General features: G+C 39.8%; 1 protein-coding gene and 1 long non-coding RNA gene across 3 annotated transcripts in view; one reads left to right on the forward strand and one right to left on the reverse strand.

The window, feature by feature from the left end:
* Positions 1-20,069, reverse strand: part of sez6b (seizure related 6 homolog b) — a 246,012-nt gene that overhangs the window by 154,189 nt on the left and 71,754 nt on the right. The window lies entirely within an intron of this gene.
* On the forward strand, positions 6,806-8,325 carry LOC146693246 (uncharacterized). The gene is made up of 2 exons (XR_014923931.1): positions 6,806-7,102; positions 7,234-8,325. It is a non-coding gene; the product is annotated as an uncharacterized LOC146693246 (long non-coding RNA).

Here is a 20,069-nt window from a genome sequence, read left to right on the forward strand (position 1 = left end):
GTAGAGAAAAACTGAAGAAGCTTCTCCTATGGGAGGTGAAATGTCTTCAAGAAACTCAAAGAAGTCCAGTTGCTTTCTTTCAAAGCTCCTTAGACCAGCGGTTCCCCAACCGCCATGGACCGGTTTATGTCCAACAATATTTTCACGGACTGGCCTTTAAGGTGTCACGGATAAATACAACAAAATAAAACCAGTACCGGCACCGAAAAAAAGAAGATTTATTCATAACACAGGAAACGACCCAGGGAAACAGAGTTAACGATAAAACGATAACTAAATAATGATAAAAACCCTGAAAATCGTAAATTTCACACTCAAGCCTCAACTCTTGCAGCCCGGTACCAAACAACTCACGGACTGCCTTAGACTACCATGACCGGGATGAATCTCCATCAACTAGAGAAGATTTCATGAAATGTAATGAATGAAACAACTCACTGTACAGCATTGAACAAAACTGTCACACTTTTTATGGTGGTGAAATAAGTCATGCTGCATTGTACAGAACTAATCATTTTTATTAATTTAGTGCTGAATTAAAAAACGTTAGGAGAATAACAAATGGAGATTAAATTCTGGAAATTCCCTGTACTAGATTTCTTGGCCATGGGTGTGTAAGCACAATGATTAAATGATTAAACGATACAAATGATTACATTTGTATGATCTCTACAGTCAGAAAAAGACTATTCATGGCTCAAATGTTTTGTAAAACAATTTCAAAATGCTGTGTAATTGAAACATGTTTTAATATCACAAAGCTGCAGTGATTTTGATAGCTTAACTTCATATCGCAGAATTAAACTGACATGCAGTCCCCCTCTTTATATCTTTACTCTGTCCAAAGCGGTGCATCCTGACATCCAGGCAGCGAGGGCCCGTCACATGCTTTTGGATGGAGACAATAACATTTACTCATATATCACTGCAAATTCATACCATTTTTTTTAAAGCTATTAAGTCAGACTTGCTCTCAACACTTATTTATGTGGAGCAGTGCATTAGTGTAGGGAGTCAATTGGCAAATGGGAAAGTTCTTTTAAAAAGCCCAACAGTACAACCCAAAGAGTTCTCATAAATTATTCACATTAGTGGATTCTACCCTCGCTATCATCCTCGTAATAAGCCTTAATGTTCGTTCCTGAGGAGATTTGATGAGCCGCTATAATTCTCCCAATGTAATGATTAGTGCTGCCCTCCCAAGTGCACCTGTGAGATCTAATCTGAGACCACTTCAGGAGGCTATCATCCACTGAGGGAAGTCTTATGTTTCCTTAACAATGCTTCATTTCCACCATAATAACTCCCACTCTCTTCCAGCTAATAGCTATCTGCTTCAAACAATCAGGCTTTATTGTAGCTGTGCCACTTTCCTCCCAGCAACTCCCTTGTCAAACATGTGCACAGCTCTTTGCACACAATTGAGTAGATTTGCAAGTAACAAGGAAAATAAAGGAAAATAAAGAATCTTAAGTCAATTGACTGAACATCTGCAGCTTGCTGCTACAAAGTCTATAATGTAATGGATATGCTTGTGTTTTATTTGGGTCAAAATAATTCAGTTGTGTGTTAGAATATTGCAGATACAGAAGGATTTGAAATCTATAAAAATACATAAGTATACTGAAGGGTATATGCCAAACTATAATCAATATTGATAATACTGATGATTAATTAAGGAGTAATTTCAGATCAATAGATTAATTCTTCTCCCTCTTTTTACTATTATTATTATTATTTTTAGTAGTAGTAGTATTGAGAACAGATTTGCCCAATCCTGCATTTTAATGGTCATCCAATTCAATTTAATTCCGTTTTATTTATATAATATATAGTTTTACATTTTATCAGCTCTGTTTCTTCCTTATTACACAGAAACTACCACAGGGACTTGAGTGATAATAACTTAGAAATTATTACATTCTTGTTTCTGCCATCTCAACAATAATGAATTACAGTAGTCCAGCCTAGGATCAATAACTGTACTGTGATGAGTTCTGAAACCTGACTGAAACTCTGCAACATATGAATACAGTTGTGGTCAAAAGTTTACATACACTTCTAAAGAATATAATATAATGGCTCTACCGAGTGTCCCGTTATTTCTAAAACTCTGATTTTTCTCTGATAGAGTGATTGGAACAGATACTTCTTTGTTAACAGGGTTAACAGAAAAAAGTGATCACATTTGCTGGTGACCCAAAATAAAGTCATAAAAGAACCAAACTTCATGAATGTTTTTTGTTAGTATCTTGCCCAAGGACATTTGGCATGCAGCCAGGAGGCAGCCTGGGATCGAACCACCGACCTTCTGATTAGTGGCTGACCTGCTCTGCCACCTGAGCTACAGCCACCCCAGGTAAATAGCACCATATAACTTTGTTGTTTGCAAAACTTGTGCATAATTTTTAGAAAGGTACAATTTCTATTTGCATTTCAAGTTATGAAAATGATTCGTTAAACATGTTTGTGGTTTTTACAGTAAAAAAATATAATATATTTTCTACTCGGATTTAAAAACAATTTTTGTCTGAATTTAGATCAATTGTGCTAATATAGTATGCCAAAATGAAAAAATAACGCCAATTTCAGATATTTGAGGTTGTGCTGAAAGTAATGATACCAAACAAGGCAAGATAAACAATTTTTAAAGGTGAAATATAGAGGTAAAATCAAAAGTAGTCAAAAATGGCCAATTATACCCTGGACCCCAGAGGGTTAATTAGAGATAGACTGATCACAATTAAGATCAAAGCATTAATTAATAGTAGGACTTCTCTGAGCAGTCTTGTAGAAATTGGATCTACTGGATACATTAATAGTTAGGAGGAGGTAATTATTGAAGTTCTGGGAGGTTTTTTCTTTCATTGAAGCCACAGTATCCAGGGCAATACCATTTGACACACATAAAATAGTATTTTTTCACCAATAAAATTATTCCAAAGTTCTATTAGCTGAAGATTTGGTTTATATAAATATGCTGTGTAGTGTGTGCTTAGAAAATTAAGGGAGCTGGACAAGTTGAGGCCAATTGAACAGTATCTGAAAGTCATGTCCATAAGAAAGCTTCATCAGAAATGGTCTCAGTGGAAGGGTGATTGTCAAGAAGCAATTCTTAAAGAAATGAAACAGGAAAAAAAGACCTCCACAACAGTATTGAAGCATTGTTGAATCATCTTGTCGGAGAGTAGAACAAAAGGCAGCCAACATCCAAAGAAGACCTTGGGTATGTCATTCAAGAAACCCAGAGGACTATTAATGAAAACTGCTTAAAGAAATGAGAAGAAGCTTTTCTCAGAGATTTTAGTCTTGTTGAAGAATAAAAGTAATACTAAACTGTGGCAAACAATCTAATCTTAGAAGCTTAGAATTGTAAAAAGTCTTTTTTTTTCCTTATGGAGTGAAAAAGTCTTTTTAATATGTTTGTCTCACTTAAATGTTTCAGATTATCAAAGAAATTAAAATATTACACAAGCATAACAAAAGTTAACACAAAATGCAGTTTCTAAAGTGTTTATTGTTGATAAGGGGAAAGAAAACAAACCTACATGGTCCTGTGTGAAAATGATTGCCCCCTAAACCTAATAACTGGTTGGGTCACCCTTAGCAGCAACAGCTGAAATCAAGCTTTAGCAATGACTGGCAATCAGTCTTTTACTATTCAATTCAATTCTATTTATATAGCGCCAAATCACAACAAAAGTCGCCTCAAGGCGCTTCATAGATACAGAAAAAAACCCAACAATCATATGATCCCCTATGAGCAAGCACTTTGGCGACAGAGGGAAGGAAAAACTCCCTTTTAACAGGAAGAAACCTCCGGCAGAACCAGGCTCAGGGAGGGGCGGGGCTGATGGGATTTCCGGCTCTTTTTAGTGAGCCGAACCGGCTCTTTCGGCTCCGAACCGAAAAAAAAAAAAAGTGGTTTTATTTATATATAAATATATGCGGTGGCCCCTAGAGACAAAACACGTACAAACTCCAAAACACATTTCTAGCATGAACTGAACTTCCAAAACAGAGCTACCTAGATCACTTAAATTACACAATTGAAAGCATGAAAGCATATGTGTATTGTTTGTGTATTTATACACAAGCATTCATATATAGTCAAATAATTAAAAAGAAAAAAAGTTCATTTACCTGTTATTACCACACAGAAAATCCGGTCATTGGTATTTACTGGCTTGTGTAGCCACTAGGTAACAAAAGCTCAACACTGCCCCTAGCATCCTGGAGCACTTCTGTTATCTTTTGTAGGATGATCTGATATCCTCGTGTTGGTGTTGTTCCCAGACCATCATGAAAATGTTGTTCCAGGTTCAACATTGCAAGTGACCAATCACATTATTGTGACGTTATTCTTTTGCGCGCCAAGCCATTCGTGCATTTATGAAATTCCAATGTTGCAAGGACAATATCAATTCTGCTTACTGTTTATTAAAGGGTTACGGTTAGGGTTAGGGTCAGGGTCCGTTGATCGGCGGACAGAGGCGGTTTCACGCAGCTTTAGTACAGTTTTTTGTTTTACGCCGGTTTTTCCCGAAGTCGCAAAAGTATGACGTCACAACATTCTGATTGGTCACTTGCAATGTTGATCCTGGAACAACATTTAGTATGATGATCTGGGAACAACACCAACACGAGGATATCAGATCAACCGTCTTTTGTATGTGTTTTGAGTTTTTATGTGCTTCTGAGTTTTTACATGTTTTGGAGTTTGTACGTGTTTTTACGTGTTTTGGAGTTTGTACGTGTTTTGTCTGTAGGGGCCACCATAAATATACTTTTATTTATTCACTCCACATAAAATGTAATAAATAAATCATATAATACAAAAATCAACTATTCACATTTCAACTTTTAACTATTTAAATTTTCAGCTTTTTCCTTTTAAAGTGAAACAACACAAAACACTGCAACACAATTAAATATAAATTATAATATGAAAACAAAAAGAAGATGCACATTCTCTGTCATATGGACCTGCATGAATAAACTTTCTGAATCCTTTATCATCCGCAACTGAAAATAGTTGTGGATGATTACTATACCTTTCTAATGTGACGTTGTTGTCCCTGGCTCTCTTTGTCCATCTCTCCCTCCCACTCTGTTCCTGTGCTACTGAGTGTAACTACCGCCCCTCTTCCCAGCGTAGAGCACAAGGCTCGCATGCTGAGTGAAGCGGAAAAAAAGTGCGAGAGAGGGTGAGAGAAAGAAAAAAAAAAACATGGCTCGCGATAAGGAGCCGGCTCTAAGAGCCATTTCGTTCGCGACCGACACATCAGTACAACATGTGTTCTGCGCAATGCTCTGAAAATAATTTTGGTTGGCTGGTCACTCCCAGAAAGGTTTACCACGGTTCCATGTTCTTACCATTACTGGATAATGGCTCTCACCATGGGTAAATGGAGTCCCAAAGCCTTAGAAATGGCTTTGTTACACTTTTCCGACTGATAGAGGTCCGTGATTTTGTTTATAAAGTGTTTTTTTAGATTGTGGTATGATGTGTTGCTTTTTCAGATCCTTTAGCCTGCTTCAATTTGTCAGACAGGTTCTATTTAAGTGATTTTTTTTGATTCAACAAGTCTGGCAATAATCAGGCATAAGTGTTTAGTGAAACTAAACTCAGCTTTCCAAAAAATGTGGCTAATCACAGTTCATTAATGATTTCATTACTTACACAGGACCAGATAGCTTAATCAATGAAATCATCATTAAAAACTCCATTTTGTATTTACTCAGGTTATCTTTGTCTAATATTAAAATTTGTTTGATGATCTCAAACATGTAGGTATATGACAAATATGAAAAACACCAGAAAATAAGGAAGGGGGCAAACAAAAAAAGCAAAAAAAACCACTTTTTCTTTCACAACGAAGCAGTGTGCTATTCTTTTCTTTCTTTTGGCTGTTTCTTTTCTTCAGCAGCAGGTTTCTGTTCTTTGTGCTACAGCAAGAGGACAATTGTGAAAATGAGCAAAACACCTTCAGGGAATCTTTGATGTCTTCCCCCTAAGCTGTCAAAGAGCCACAACTGATTCTAAGCTCACCTTTGAATAAACCATGATTCTAGTACAAATCCCTCACATTAAAGTTCAAAGCAGTTTACAGTAGGAGACACACGCACCCTGGAAGAAAAGCTCTGCTTTGTGCTTCCAAAGCCTGATCTTTGGATTATTCTAAATCTCCCTTTAGCAGTCATTCATCTGAACTACAGTATATCAAACACATTTTTCACAAAATAACCATTCACTTCTACTAAGGTCCTGTATGCCATGAGAAGAATAAGTGAGCCTGAATGGTCTCCTTTTATGAATATTTTGGCTTTATTTGGCTGTTAAAAGACAAAGGAAACAGAACACTCTTTTAATATAAAGGAGCATCTGCATCAAGCAGATGTCTTGCAGCAAATGAACTAAAACAGGGATAAAAGAAGAAGAAAGACCCAAAACAAACTCCTCCTGTGCCTTTTAATGGGATTTCTTTCATTTAAGCTCTCTGAAGTTAGACTGGGTGACCACTTAATGTGAGTGCAGCACATGAAGCACTGGAAGAGTTGCATAGACGTGTGCTTCGGACACTTAAAGTGGTCAAGAAGGAGTGTGTGCAGTACAAGCTGGTTAATAATGTTTTTAAGCATGTTTTCCTATTCTATTCAATTTCATTGCTTTTGCAGTCAAAGCACTCTCTGCTACAAGTCCCACTGACTTCACCTGAACACCTTGAAGAAAATATAATCTGATCAAACATTATTCAGCTTTAAATATTGTTCAGCTTTAAAGTTACTGTGCAACTGTACGACTTTGGCCTTGAGAGCGATAAGAAGCGATCGCCTCATCCTGCAGGTGGAAGATATCTGCAAGCGAAGAGGCTAGAACACCCAAGGCCGATTTCCTTTTATGGAGTTGTTTTTCTGCTAATGCAGCACTTTCCTCACAACCCCCTCCTGTAAGTTTTAGAGAATATATACCCATCCTCACAGCAAATATTAGGAATCTCCTGATGTGAGCTGTGTTGAGAGATTGTCTCTGTCTCAATAAAAGTTCACTGATTCCCCATCTGCTGCAGGTGTCCGGTTGTCTTCATTCTCCGCCAGCCTGGTTAAGTCAATTCCTCCTTAACATCTAAAAGAACCTATTTAATGAAGGAAGACGGTTCACTTTGTGTTTAATATTATTCTATTGCTGTTGTTGTTTTTTTTTTTATATCCTTCAATTGGCGTCACGAACAGGATCCGCTCCAGGCCAAACTGGAACGGGTGGGAGGACATCGGCAGTGGTCTGAGTGAACGGAGTTTGGACAAAAGCTGTGTGCACACAAAAACAAGGTAAGCAGACCTTTTATTTCTGCTATATTGAACATTATAAAAATACTTAGTGTCCAAACTCCTAGTAATTCATAACCAAAATTGTCTGGCTTACTTAAGGCTTGTTGAGAATCAGACAAGTGAATAAGAGATAAGTGAATAAGAAATAAGTGAATAAGTGAATAAAGATAAGAGTGAACTGAGGTCTGACCACGGTTGCAGCCGACGGGTTGCTCTCCGGTGTCGGATAAATACCTCAGTGCAGGTCTGGGACCTTGAAAGGGTTTATTAGTAACGCCTTTCTAAACAAATTAAAAGGTTAAAGGCCTTGAGAATATTTTTTAGTAATATTCTCTAAACTACAGAAGGGTTAGGAAGGCCCAGAGGACTTTATTAGAAAAGATCCTCTAAAACTTAAAAAGGAGAAGTACTGGTTGGAGTCCAAAGGAGGGGTCCCTTTGATCAATAGGAGAAAACGGATCTCTTCTTAAAACCCCGATGATTTTAGTGTTTTAAATGTTTTGATGTTCTGTTTGATATTGGACACACATAAATACACGCTGAATGCTTGCTGTGGAACACTGGGCAGGACAGTTTGGTTCTCCGTTGTTCACAGATTACACAATTAAAGGAACTAGGTTCCTCTTTTGGTTAAAATAATACACCACACATAGAATTTTTTTTTTTTTACACATTTATTACATACATAAGGAGGGTAATGAGTGACTGCAGGTAATGTATGAAGTGTGAATGAGACGTGTGAACAAGGTGACAACCAACTAGCACCCCTATCAGGAAGCTCTAGGCAAGGTTACCCGCCAGACTCCGGTTTGGTAGAAGCTTGGTAACACCTGAAGGGATATTTCAGTGCTGACTCACCTTTAAAGCAGCGCCCCAGCTGTTAGTGCCTAATAGAGACAGAAACCCAGCTGGCCCAAATTCTCCTTTAAAATCAATAAATAGAACATAAATTACCGGTGTGTGTAAATAAGTTGTATAAATCTGTTAGATCTGAAACTCCTGCTAAAAAACTTCCTCTCTACAACTCTTTTCTCTTCTCTCCCTCTTTCTCTCAGTTGGGATTCTGTGTGTGTATGTGTGCTGGAGAAATAAAAAAAAAGGAAAAGGGTCTCTCTCTCTGTCTCTGTGAGAGGAAAAAGGTGGGGGCCGAGTGAGCCCGCGGGGCCGAGCGGGTCCGCGGGAGCGAGCGTGTATGCTGTATGAGGAAGAAGGGAGTGAGAGGGAGCGAGTGAAAAGAGTAATCGAGTATTTGGTGATTTTTTTATTATTTCAGAGGCACTGGGTAAGAGTTTTGACTTTAGCTGTGAGAGTTGTGAAAAGAGCAGGTTTTTCTTTTGTTGTAGACTGTGAGTAATCGGTGTTTTTCTGCCTATTGTGCTGCGTGGAAGACACAGAAGTGTAGAAATGTTGGTGGTTTATCTTTGTTTGACGTTTTATAGAGTTGGTTGATTCAGGGTGATTTCTCCCGTTTAAGGGAGGAGTTGCATTGTGGTTATGTTAAAGCTTTGCTGTAGGGGTATGTGTGTGATTTTGTGCTGGCTTCGCATGTTTAAATGGATGCATAGAAGTTTGTCAGTGAGAAATTGTTATGGTGGGGTTTTAAAGTTAGTAAAGAGTCAAACAACGCCCACTGTTTTAAAAAAGGCCCAAAACATCATAAAAGACACCTCACATCCTGGCCACTCCCTGTTCGAACTGTTGCCCTAAGGCAGACGGTACAGGGCAATCAGAGCAAGGACTAATAGACTCAAACACAGCTGTTATCCAACTGCAATAACACATCTGAATACTACAAAAATGTCCACCATGCCACTCTTGTGTTAATCTATGCACGGTCTGAAGCATGACGGTGGGAATACTTAGTATTTTAAGTATTCTATCTATTTTATTGATTGAATTTTATTGTTTTTTTATATTTGATATTACTAGGGATGATGCAATGATCGGGGACCATTCTTAATGTCGTCGGTCTCATGACAATGACAATAAAGTTTTTGATTTTGATTCTGATTCTGAAATACACCCTCCTCAAGAGTTCAATGATTTAGGCAGTTATGTTTATACAAATACTAAATGTATGTTTAGTGTCTTCATACAGGTGTTTTTTCTTAACCTGGAAGCCTGAGTACGGCAGCAGAAGACAGGCCAAGCTTTGGCTAAAATTCACGGCTGGACACCAGAGTTGTCCTCACCCCTCCCGGTAAAACAAAAAAAGAGAGAATGTAGTTTGAGGCGGGTTTTTCTCGCTGAACTGCTCTGGGTGCTGTGTCCCTGAATCTCACCAGTGTTAACCTCTGGCGGAAGACATGGAGAAAAGGAAAAGATGTTCCTGGTAAATCACTGAAACAAATAAAACCACACACAATCAGAGAAAGATATGAGAAGGGTGAGGAACAGACACATGTGCGTGTTAGAGAAATGCCTCGTTTGAGAAAAAGTTAAAGTAACCCATATACAGACGCACCCATACATGCAATGAAGAAACAGCTTACATACATGTGCACGTACATGCAAGGTTAAAGTAGCGACACTTAACATACACCTGTTTTTAAATGATATAGTTTATACATTACTGACAATTAAACGCTTTGGGTTGCAGGACAACAACGTAACGTCAAAAGACAAAGACACTGGTCTGAGGATTAAGTGAGGACACGACAAATTTAGTGGTTAAAAGGGTCGACTTGGGACATGTTTTTGTTGATTGTTTAAGACAAATGACTACTGAATGATAGGAAATTCCTTTTTAGGTTTCTAAACAGGATCTTAAGAATTTTAACACGTACCTGTGTTGTCCTGTCAACTTGAGGGGTTATGAGTTGATTATATGGTGAAAAAAAAAAAAAAAAAAAAACAAAAAAGGGGGGAGACGAGATCTCGTTGTTTCTCCCCTCTCGGGATAACACAGCCAACACAGCACAGCCAACACAACATCATTTTCCTGTTCGCCTGTTTTGTTTTGTTTTTGTTTTTTCTGAGAGCCGAAGCTGACCTGGACTCCTACCCTCCCCTCTACCATCGTTGCCCTCTCCGCGACCATCTTTGACCCTTTGACCCCTGAAGGCCACAGCAGCTGGACTCACAACAACAACTTGAGGATGTCAACAGTGCTGCAAAAGAGTGATCTCATGCAGCAGAGACGGAGAGCACTAAACCTAAAGCCCGTTTCACTACACGGGGGAAATTCCCAGGCTGCGTCAGCTGACAGAGCTGTGACGAGACGCGCATTAAGCCCGGAGGAAAAGGGACGGTGAGCAGAAGGATGCTGACCTCTGAGAAGAGCCGAACAGCAGAGCTGCAGAAGGCAGAAGCAAAAGGGTCAAGGTACAAGGAGAAGATGCAGGCAGCTGCAACAACGGATGAAAACAGACCCAAAGAGGAGGGGAGGACCCTAGGCCATGCGTCAGGCCGCTGGTTTACCTAAACTACAGAACAGGAAGGTGATGAACACAAACATATACCAACACACGAACACACACTTCTGCATGCGCCTACTTAAAATGAAGGGAAACACACACATGAACACTTATGCACTTGTTGAGGGAGTAAAAACTGATACATACCCATGCACTAAAATCAAAATGTTGATTTAATTTACTAAGAAGTGACACACAATGCTCCAGCTGCTGCAATGAAGAATGCTTTACTGACAAAGGCTCAATGCTGCACACAACAAAGTCAAATACAGAATTTGCTATAATAATAAGCCCAGAGGGCATTTGTGTGGTCTGGGGAGCAGAGTCCGGAGCGGTTTGGTTATGAAAATGATGCCCGTGCGAGATATCTGGGGCTTAAGGCCTCGACTTAATTGTTTACTCTACACTAAAAAGAAAAGAAAACACTCTGAGCAGTGGTGCAGAGTGAAAACGAGGAATTAACAGTGTGAGTTTTATTTCAGAGCGCCACGTCATTGTGATGGAGATTTAATAAAGGAGGAACACACGGACAAAGAAGAAGAGAAGGGGGGGCAGCCCTTGAACGCGATTCCCTGAGGCATTAAAGTTCTGTACTAAATTCTGGTTTCCAGTGTGAGAAAAGTCACGCAGTGCCAGTAGTAGAGCTAGGTTGAGTGATGATTCTAAATTACTGTAAGTAAATCATCGTACACCGTTCAAGTTTCATGATAACGGGGATCTAGACTTTGTTGAACCCTAGGCAATTTGAACAGGTAAAAGTCGAGTGACCAAGTAGCAGTTGAATAAAAGTCATTGAATAAGTGTTGAAATAAACTGGCAGAATTAAGAGAATTAAAACATTTCAAGAGCTCAACTTACTTAATGGTTCAATTTTGTTTCACGAACGCAAAACATATAGGTTTATGAATATGAAAAGGTTGAGGTGGTGTTGATTTGACTCTGTGTAGGTTTAGGTTGGTATTTTTATTGATGGGAAGAATATTCAGTGACAAGTCCTAAGACCCGGGCGTCTGCATTTTGTTTTTGTTATTTTTCATTTTATTTTGTTTTATATTTACTGATTTTTGTTTGTGAATCTTTTCTTTAAGCAGATCTGCACATCGGAAATTACAAGCATTACACGTCGGCGAGAAAATTGTTGTAAGTGAGTTTCTCCGCATTGAAATGGGTTCTGGAGGAAACACTTGTGGGGACAATTAGAAACGAGAGTCCCTGTTTAAAAAAAGGATTCAGCGAGGTAATCCAAACTCAAGTTCTTGTTTCTTTTTGAGATGACGTCATTTTGCTGAGTGTGGAAACTAGATGCGACGACAGGTTTCACTATCAGCAAAGAACGGATGAATGGATGAAAGACTGGGAATAAAAACAAACGGACTGACTGGTAAAAGATGACAAGACTTGACCATGACTCAAGGTTAACCACCTCCACCTAGATAGGATAAAAGGGTGGATGAATTTATGTGGGTTTCTTTTACAGGAGTAGAAGGATGACAAAATATTCGAGGATGAGTGAACCTGTAAATGCCATTTTTGTGTCTTGTGTTGCTTACAGAGGTAACTGCGCAGCGTTACCATTTACATTTTCTTCCCTACAGGGTTACAGTTTTAATGTTTTTCTATTACAGGATTTCTGGGCGGATGTATGAAGAAACGGTGTTTATGGGTTAGGAGTTGGGGATGCTATTACACTGTATTCTGGTGAGAGTGTTGGGGGAGACACACCCTGTCTTGAAAACTGTGATTCTTTTACAGGAAATGTTTTATAGCACCTATGGAATGAGGATGCCTGACTACGGTCAATGTGCTGCTAATGTTTGCTTTGCTTTGGTGAGAGGGGTGCAGTAGAAAACAGACAAGTGACATGAAAACAAGTAATAATAACAAATAACAAATTTGGGGACAGTTTGACCTAGAGCCCACTAACTGGCCATTAGGGGCTCTCTCTCTCTCTCTCTCTCTCTCTCTCTCTCTCTCTCTCTCTCTCTCTCTCTCTCTCTCTCTCTCTCTCTCTCTCTCTTGGAATAACATTGCCCAAAGGGTGAATAAAGCAAATTGTGGCAATAATAGTGATTTAAGGATTGGAGAAACCTGAACATGATACTTGTCTGTTGAGCTGAATCGTTTATTACTCTTATGATTTTCCGGTGGGACTATGAAGATTTTTTGGTACAGATTGCAGGTTGTTGCTCTTTAACTCCTAGAACACGCCCTTGGCGAGGTGGGGGGAACTGGACCACCTTTCTCTGCCCCATCATCCTCTATTAGAAGACATCCAAGCTAAGTAAACATGTCTTGGCCCTTTCCCCCTGAAATGACAGGCAGGCAAAGATGTTGCATCTTTGTTTGCTTCCTGGCCCTGGGTCTCATTCCCATTGGCATAATCCTGATCTGTGAAGGGCCCCCGACACTTCTGACACCTTCAAGTTCAAAAGCTTCGCCCCCTTCTGACAGTCCCAATCTGACAAATGTAGCCCCTAGGGTCTTGCCCACCACTTCCTCTCCAGTTTTGCCCACGCCCGATCCATTTAGAAAGAAACGAGACACGGTTACCTCCTCGCCAACGGATGATGAAAACTCTGATCGTGAGGGTGACGGACATTATCGTCTTTCTCTTGTTTAAATGCTTCTAGAATGGTTGTTTCTCTGTGGTGTTTTGTATTAGGCTTGTTATTAATTGTTTCCCTCACCCACTTCCTCTTGTAGGATATATCTGGTTGAACTGTGTCTGGTCGGGTTGTGAGGGTTAAGCGATGTTCTCAGGGTCTCCGGACTTAAGCCTGAGCGAATGTGTACTCCCACCACTGGATATAAATTGTTTTTTTTTCCACACCCCTTCCTCACGTTTTATCATATTCACTTTTGAATGTCCTTAGCAGTTACCGTTCTGGGTTTATTTTACGATTGATTTATTCTTTCACATTTTCACGTTTATATCTCTCATTATTATAGTATACTCTGCACTCTCCACATTTTTATCATTACTTATGCTTTTTGGTTGCTGAGTTACAGGAACTGTTAATTTTGTGTCACTACCCTGGTTGCACTGACTCGTTGTATCCTTTTGTGCAGGACAGCTGTTACTGCTTTCATCGGGAACCGAGACTGCTTGCAGCCGACCCCTGGGCAGGGTGGTGCCTGGACTCTTTTCTCCTCATCTGCAATGACAGATAAAGACAAATGATAAGACCCGAGGAGTTTTTCGAGCCAGGCTTCGACACGTCTCTGTGTTCCTTTGAATGTTACTTATTTTTGTGTGTTGACCCATTTAAGATGGGTCAAAAGGGGGATTTGAAGAAAATATAATCTGATCAAACATTATTCAGCTTTAAATATTGTTCAGCTTTAAAGTTACTGTGCAACTGTACGACTTTGGCCTTGAGAGCGATAAGAAGCGATCGCCTCATCCTGCAGGTGGAAGATATCTGCAAGCGAAGAGGCTAGAACACCCAAGGCCGATTTCCTTTTATGGAGTTGTTTTTCTGCTAATGCAGCACTTTCCTCACAACCCCCTCCTGTAAGTTTTAGAGAATATATACCCATCCTCACAGCAAATATTAGGAATCTCCTGATGTGAGCTGTGTTGAGAGATTGTCTCTGTCTCAATAAAAGTTCACTGATTCCCCATCTGCTGCAGGTGTCCGGTTGTCTTCATTCTCCGCCAGCCTGGTTAAGTCAATTCCTCCTTAACATCTAAAAGAACCTATTTAATGAAGGAAGACGGTTCACTTTGTGTTTAATATTATTCTATTGCTGTTGTTGTTTTTTTTTTTATATCCTTCAACCTATGTCACGTGCACTCTGATGGCTGCAACTCAGGGTTCAGTATTCTGCCCGAGGATATGCCCCTAAAAGAAGAGAAGTGAAATCATAGACAAGTCACGTACCATTGGCTGCAGTGTAATGGCATGGCCCTGGGTCATTGAGCCTATGTCTCTGTGTTTATGGACTTTTTAGTTTTATTTATTTAAATATGCACTGTTGATTCTTACGTTGTTTGATTACTTGCTTCATGTTTTCCTTTGAGTGTAGTTACTCCTCAGTCCTCTATTCCTGCCTATAGTTTGCCTATTGTTTTCATGTATTTTCTGCATTGTGTTATGTTTTGTTGTCAGATTATGGCTGTATAAGAAATTTTGTTCCATCCTCTTGTGTCATTGGCCTTGTATTAGGTTCTCTCATCCTTTTGTTCCGTTGTAGTTATAACATTTTATTTCCTGCTTTATTTTGCTGCTTGTGCCTTGTGTTTAGTTTGACTTCTTCTCTCATTCACTGATTGTTTGCTATGATCGCTTCCCATGATTTGCACCTATATTTTTCCTCCTTCTTTGTCAGTTTGTTACATATACGTTCCTTGATCGTCACATAAATGTAGTGTTTTTCTGGGGGTTTTCGTTTCTTGCAGCCACTCAAACATATGTTCTACCTGAATCACTATTTCAGCTTAAAGTAATTGTGATGATAATGCTTTATTCACCCTATTTTACAAATTGGCGCTAAACAAAATGTTGCATTTTTCTCCAGCACGTTCACTCCCTCAGCGCTAAATTATCTTAGAAAGTCAGATAGTTGTCAAAATATAGAAAGTCAAATATTACAGCAGTGCATGTATTAATGTGTTCCTTTTCATTTTCTCTGTTAAATTAGTCTCACTGGTTTTTCCCTGTGAGGCTTTTTTGAAGTGATTGTTGCAGTTTACTATGTTTCCTTATGTCAGACAATGATTCAATGTTATCATAACTGAATAGTAAAATTTAAAAGCCTTTCAAGAGCTTCCATTGTGGTTTACCACAAATCACAAGAAGCTCAGTCCTCACCAGTGTAATTGAAATATTTTGAGTGAACCTCGCAGACACATGTCATAATGATAAAATTAAATACTCTGCCAGCAGCCACAGTGTGTCAAACACCTTTCTTTTTCCTCCACCATACTTTGCATCTTTGCTTTTTTAGTCACAAACATTCACCCTTGAGCTACAGATTAGCGATGTATTCTCTTTGTGAAGCTGCACAAAGCTCAAGCAATTAAAGGCTCTTCTCTTGCTTAACAAGCCCAAATCCAGACATGCTTTTATTGCATTTGATTTTGCTCGCTGTATGTGCCAAAATGCTGAGAGACAGGGACCCTGTTTTTGCTCTAAGTGTAGCAGTAACCAGTGAGGATTCAGGGTGAGCTCAGGTTTTGGTGGCTGTCACTTTTCCACCCATGGATTGTAGAAAAAGAAAGAGACACACAAAAAAAAAAAAAACAGTCCTAGAGAGAAGTCTGGATCCACCTATCTAACAATGGCAAGCAGAAATTGTTTGGCAGACGTCCACCTCATCACTGGCAGGAATTGTGATTTAGAGGGAAAGTACTTACTGAGACAAAACAAAGCTGTGCTATCAGTGCTTGATATGTCTGACCTGGCAGAAATTCATTCAGGGCTGTAAAAATGATTGAATTGATGACTCCAAACTGATTTATAACTGGATGTTGTAGTGACCACACAGGTGAATGCTGTTAATAGTTGAGTAAAATAGAAGTGACCACACTGCATGTGTAGAGATAATAAGCTAGAAGGAACTGTTTTCTTACTGTATTTGCTTGTAGAAACTCTATTCAGTTCAAGCATATGTTTGTTTAACAAGTCTACATATTATTTAATGTATATACCACCAATTCACAGCAAGTGCCACCTGAAGGCACTTTACATTGTAGACTAGACTAAAATAATCAAACACAAAATAAAATCACAGCAATCACATGACCACAGACGAGCAAGTGGTAGGAAGGAAAGATTCTCTTTAACAGAACAAAAGCTCGAGCAAAACCAGGTTTGGGGGGAGGGGCAAGCCATCTGTCACGACTGGTTGAGGAAAGGGAAAAAAAGAGAACACAAGACATTCTTTGGGGCACAAAGGCAGAGTTTAGTAATTAGCAGCAATAGTGACGCATAACAACAAGGAGAGACAAAATAGGTGAGTGGAAAAGAAATGCTTAGTGGATCATGGGAACGCCCTAGCAGCCTAAGACCATAGCAATTTAAGTAAGGGAGGGTTCAGGGTCACCTGATTCATCCCAGTGTTCTCAAAAAGGAAAGTTTTAACCCCAGTATAGAGAGGGTGTCTGTCTCCCAAATCCAAACTGGTAGCTGGTTCCACAGATGAGGGATCTGAAAGCTGAAGGCTTTTAAATACCCTAGGAATCACAAGTATGTTTTCAGTCTGAGAGTATAGTGCTTTATTGGAATAATATGCAAATAATATGCTACTATGCATTCTTTAAGATATGATGAGGCCTTTTTATGTAAGACTTTGTATGTAGAGACAGATTTTAAATTTGACTCTAGACTTGACAGGTAGCCAATGAAGAGAAACCAATATGGGAGAAATATCCTCTCTATTTCCAGTTACCCTGTCTAGTTTTCCTGTCGGTACTGTCGCTGCAGCATTTTGGATTAACTGAAGGCTTTTTAAGGAAAATGTAGAACATCCTAATACAGGGAGTGCAGAATTATTAGGCAAATGAGTATTTTGTCCACATCATCCTCTTCATGCATGTTGTCTTACTCCAAGCTGTATAGGCTCGAAAGCCTACTACCAATTAAGCATATTAGGTGATGTGCATCTCTGTAATGAGAAGGGGTGTGGTCTAATGACATCAACACCCTATAGGGCTTTGGAGTTGACATCACGCCGCAATGCATTGTGGGAGCGCAGCTCCATTTTCGGGGTCTACGAATCAAAACAAACACACTGTGTTGGAACGACTACGACAAGAAACATGCTTAAAAGCAGCTCAAAAGAAAACGGACGGTATAGAGACCGATTGCGTCCAGAGGCGAAGCAGCGGTACTTGAAAAAAAAAAAAATAGAGTGCATCGCAAATCTGGACCCATATGAAATACGGCAGTGGAGTAAAGACCCAGACGACTTACCGCCACTGTCCTACCCCGATATCTTCACGTATCTTGTTTGTGGAGTAAGCGCTTACACAGCGAACCAGTTTCGTAATTACAAGTCACTGGAGGCGCACATCCAATTTACAAATGGCTGGGTGCAAGATTTGGCTATTTTCAAGCCGCCAAACTCTGAGTACGTCGTCAAAGTAAGTCAGCTGGAGTGCATCGAGTGAAATAGCCATTTTCCACCCCCCACCATAATTAATGTTACACATTTATCATTGAACTGCTAAAATATCGTTATCATATTATATGCCCATAATTGTAAAGTACATGCAAATTAACACATTGATAATCGGGTAAATTATTAATGGCAATTTGTGTCCTTCCTGTCTCATTTCATTTATTGTCTTTACATCAACCAATCAAGTCACTCCATTCTATGTTTGATCGCAATTTCTATAACTTCCGAGACCACCAACGATGATATTATTCAGCTATAAAGTGTGATGTGAACATATTTAGAACTTACCGGAATGAAAATGTCTTGAGCACACCAACTGATATCTGGAGACGTAACAGAACTTGATATCAGCTCGTCTCACGGCTGCTATCCAGGCTAGACGCCTTCGTTTGGTAATATCCGATACATGAGCTCCTTCATGTTGCTTCCAGGTTGGGAAAGCATAAAAAGACAATCGAAACTTATTCCCGTGCCGGTCGTAAGATCGAACATTGCAGCGGACCACACAGCAAGTACGAACCATGGCTATGCTTTCGCTCCTTACTTAGACCCCCAAAATGGCGGATCGGGCCAAAATCCTTTCCACGCCCACCCCCGTGACATCACGCTCCAAAACCCTATATCAGGTGTGCATAATTATTAGGCAACGTCCTTTCCTTTGGCAAAATGGGTCAAAAGAAGGACTTGACAGGCTCAGTAAAGTCAAAAATAGTGAGATATCTTGCAGAGGGATGCAGCAGTCTCAAAATTGCAAAGCTTCTGAAGCGTGATCATCGAACAATCAAGCGTTTCATTCAAAATAGTCAACAGGGTCGCAAGAAGCGTGTGGAAAAACCAAGGCGCAAAATAACTGCCCACGAACTGAGAAAAGTCAAGCGTGCAGCTGCCAAGATGCCACTTGCCACAAGTTTGGCCATATTTCAGAGCTGCAACATCACTGGAGTGCCCCAAAGCACAAGGTGTGCAATACTCAGAGACATGGCCAAGGTAAGAAAGGCTGAAAAACGACCACCACTGAACAAGACACGCAAGCTGAAACGTCAAGACTGGGCCAAGAAATATCTCAAGACTGATTTTTCTAAGGTTTTATGGACTGATGAAATGAGAGTGAGTCTTGATGGGCCAGATGGATGGGCCCGTGGCTGGATTGGTAAAGGGCAGAGAGCTCCAGTCCGACTCAGACGCCAGCAAGGTGGAGGTGGAGTACTGGTTTGGGCTGGTATCATCAAAGATGAGCTTGTGGGGCCTTTTCGGGTTGAGGATGGAGTCAAGCTCAACTCCCAGTCCTACTGCCAGTTTCTGGAAGACACCTTCTTCAAGCAGTGGTACAGGAAGAAGTCTGCATCCTTCAAGAAAAACATGATTTTCATGCAGGACAATGCTCCATCACACGAGTCCAAGAGTAGTAATATACCTATACTTTTTTTGCCCCCCCACACCCCGAGGGCATTCCCCCCACCCCTCTCCCCCCACCCCCCACCCCGAGGGCATTTTCCCCCCTCCCCTATCCCCCTCCGCGTCCATGTGCGTGTGCACGTGCGCGAGAACGGACTTTTTGCACGTGCATGTGTGTCCAGGGGTCATATGAGTTCACATGTGTTTAATAGAGTATTATTTAATGAAACCATAATGTGTTTTAATTAAACTCTTTTTAAAGGATTGTATAGGTCTCAGAGTTCTGTTATTTAGACATAGGTGATTTAATTGAACTACTTTAGGGGTATTTTAACTAGTTAGGAGCCTTTTGCATTTTCTTCAGTGCTATTTAGGAGCAAATAGTTTTAAAACAGAGGTCCGCAAATAACAGGTATCCCTTTAGAAATAAACAGTGATACTTCTAAAAACCGTGTATGCCCACACAGCATTTAATTTAGCTAGTTTAGGAAGATTTCACTTTTCTAATAGTTTCACAGGCTAATAGTTTTTAAATAGAGCACCTGTGACAAAGTGGAGAAGCAGTTGTAATTCTCTCCATTTGTCCCAGATGTGTTTACCTTTTTTTTTTTTGCACATTGTACACGTTATTCTGTTTCTATGTATTTGCTATGATTTGCTATTTGTCAAGTAACATTGCTTCACTCACTATCCCGGGTTTGTTTGTGTAAGCGTTTTGTTGCCGGCAAATCAAACATTCTGCAAATTAAGACAAATACTAAGTTATGTTTCTTTATACTTTATTATGTTACAGATTAAGTCATT

The sequence above is a fragment of the Copadichromis virginalis genome, linkage group LG14 (genome assembly GCF_057382275.1).
Source record: "Copadichromis virginalis isolate Kocher_CV1m ecotype Utaka linkage group LG14, C_Virginalis_male_GT1.1, whole genome shotgun sequence".
In the NCBI taxonomy this organism is placed as follows: Eukaryota; Metazoa; Chordata; class Actinopteri; order Cichliformes; family Cichlidae; genus Copadichromis; species Copadichromis virginalis.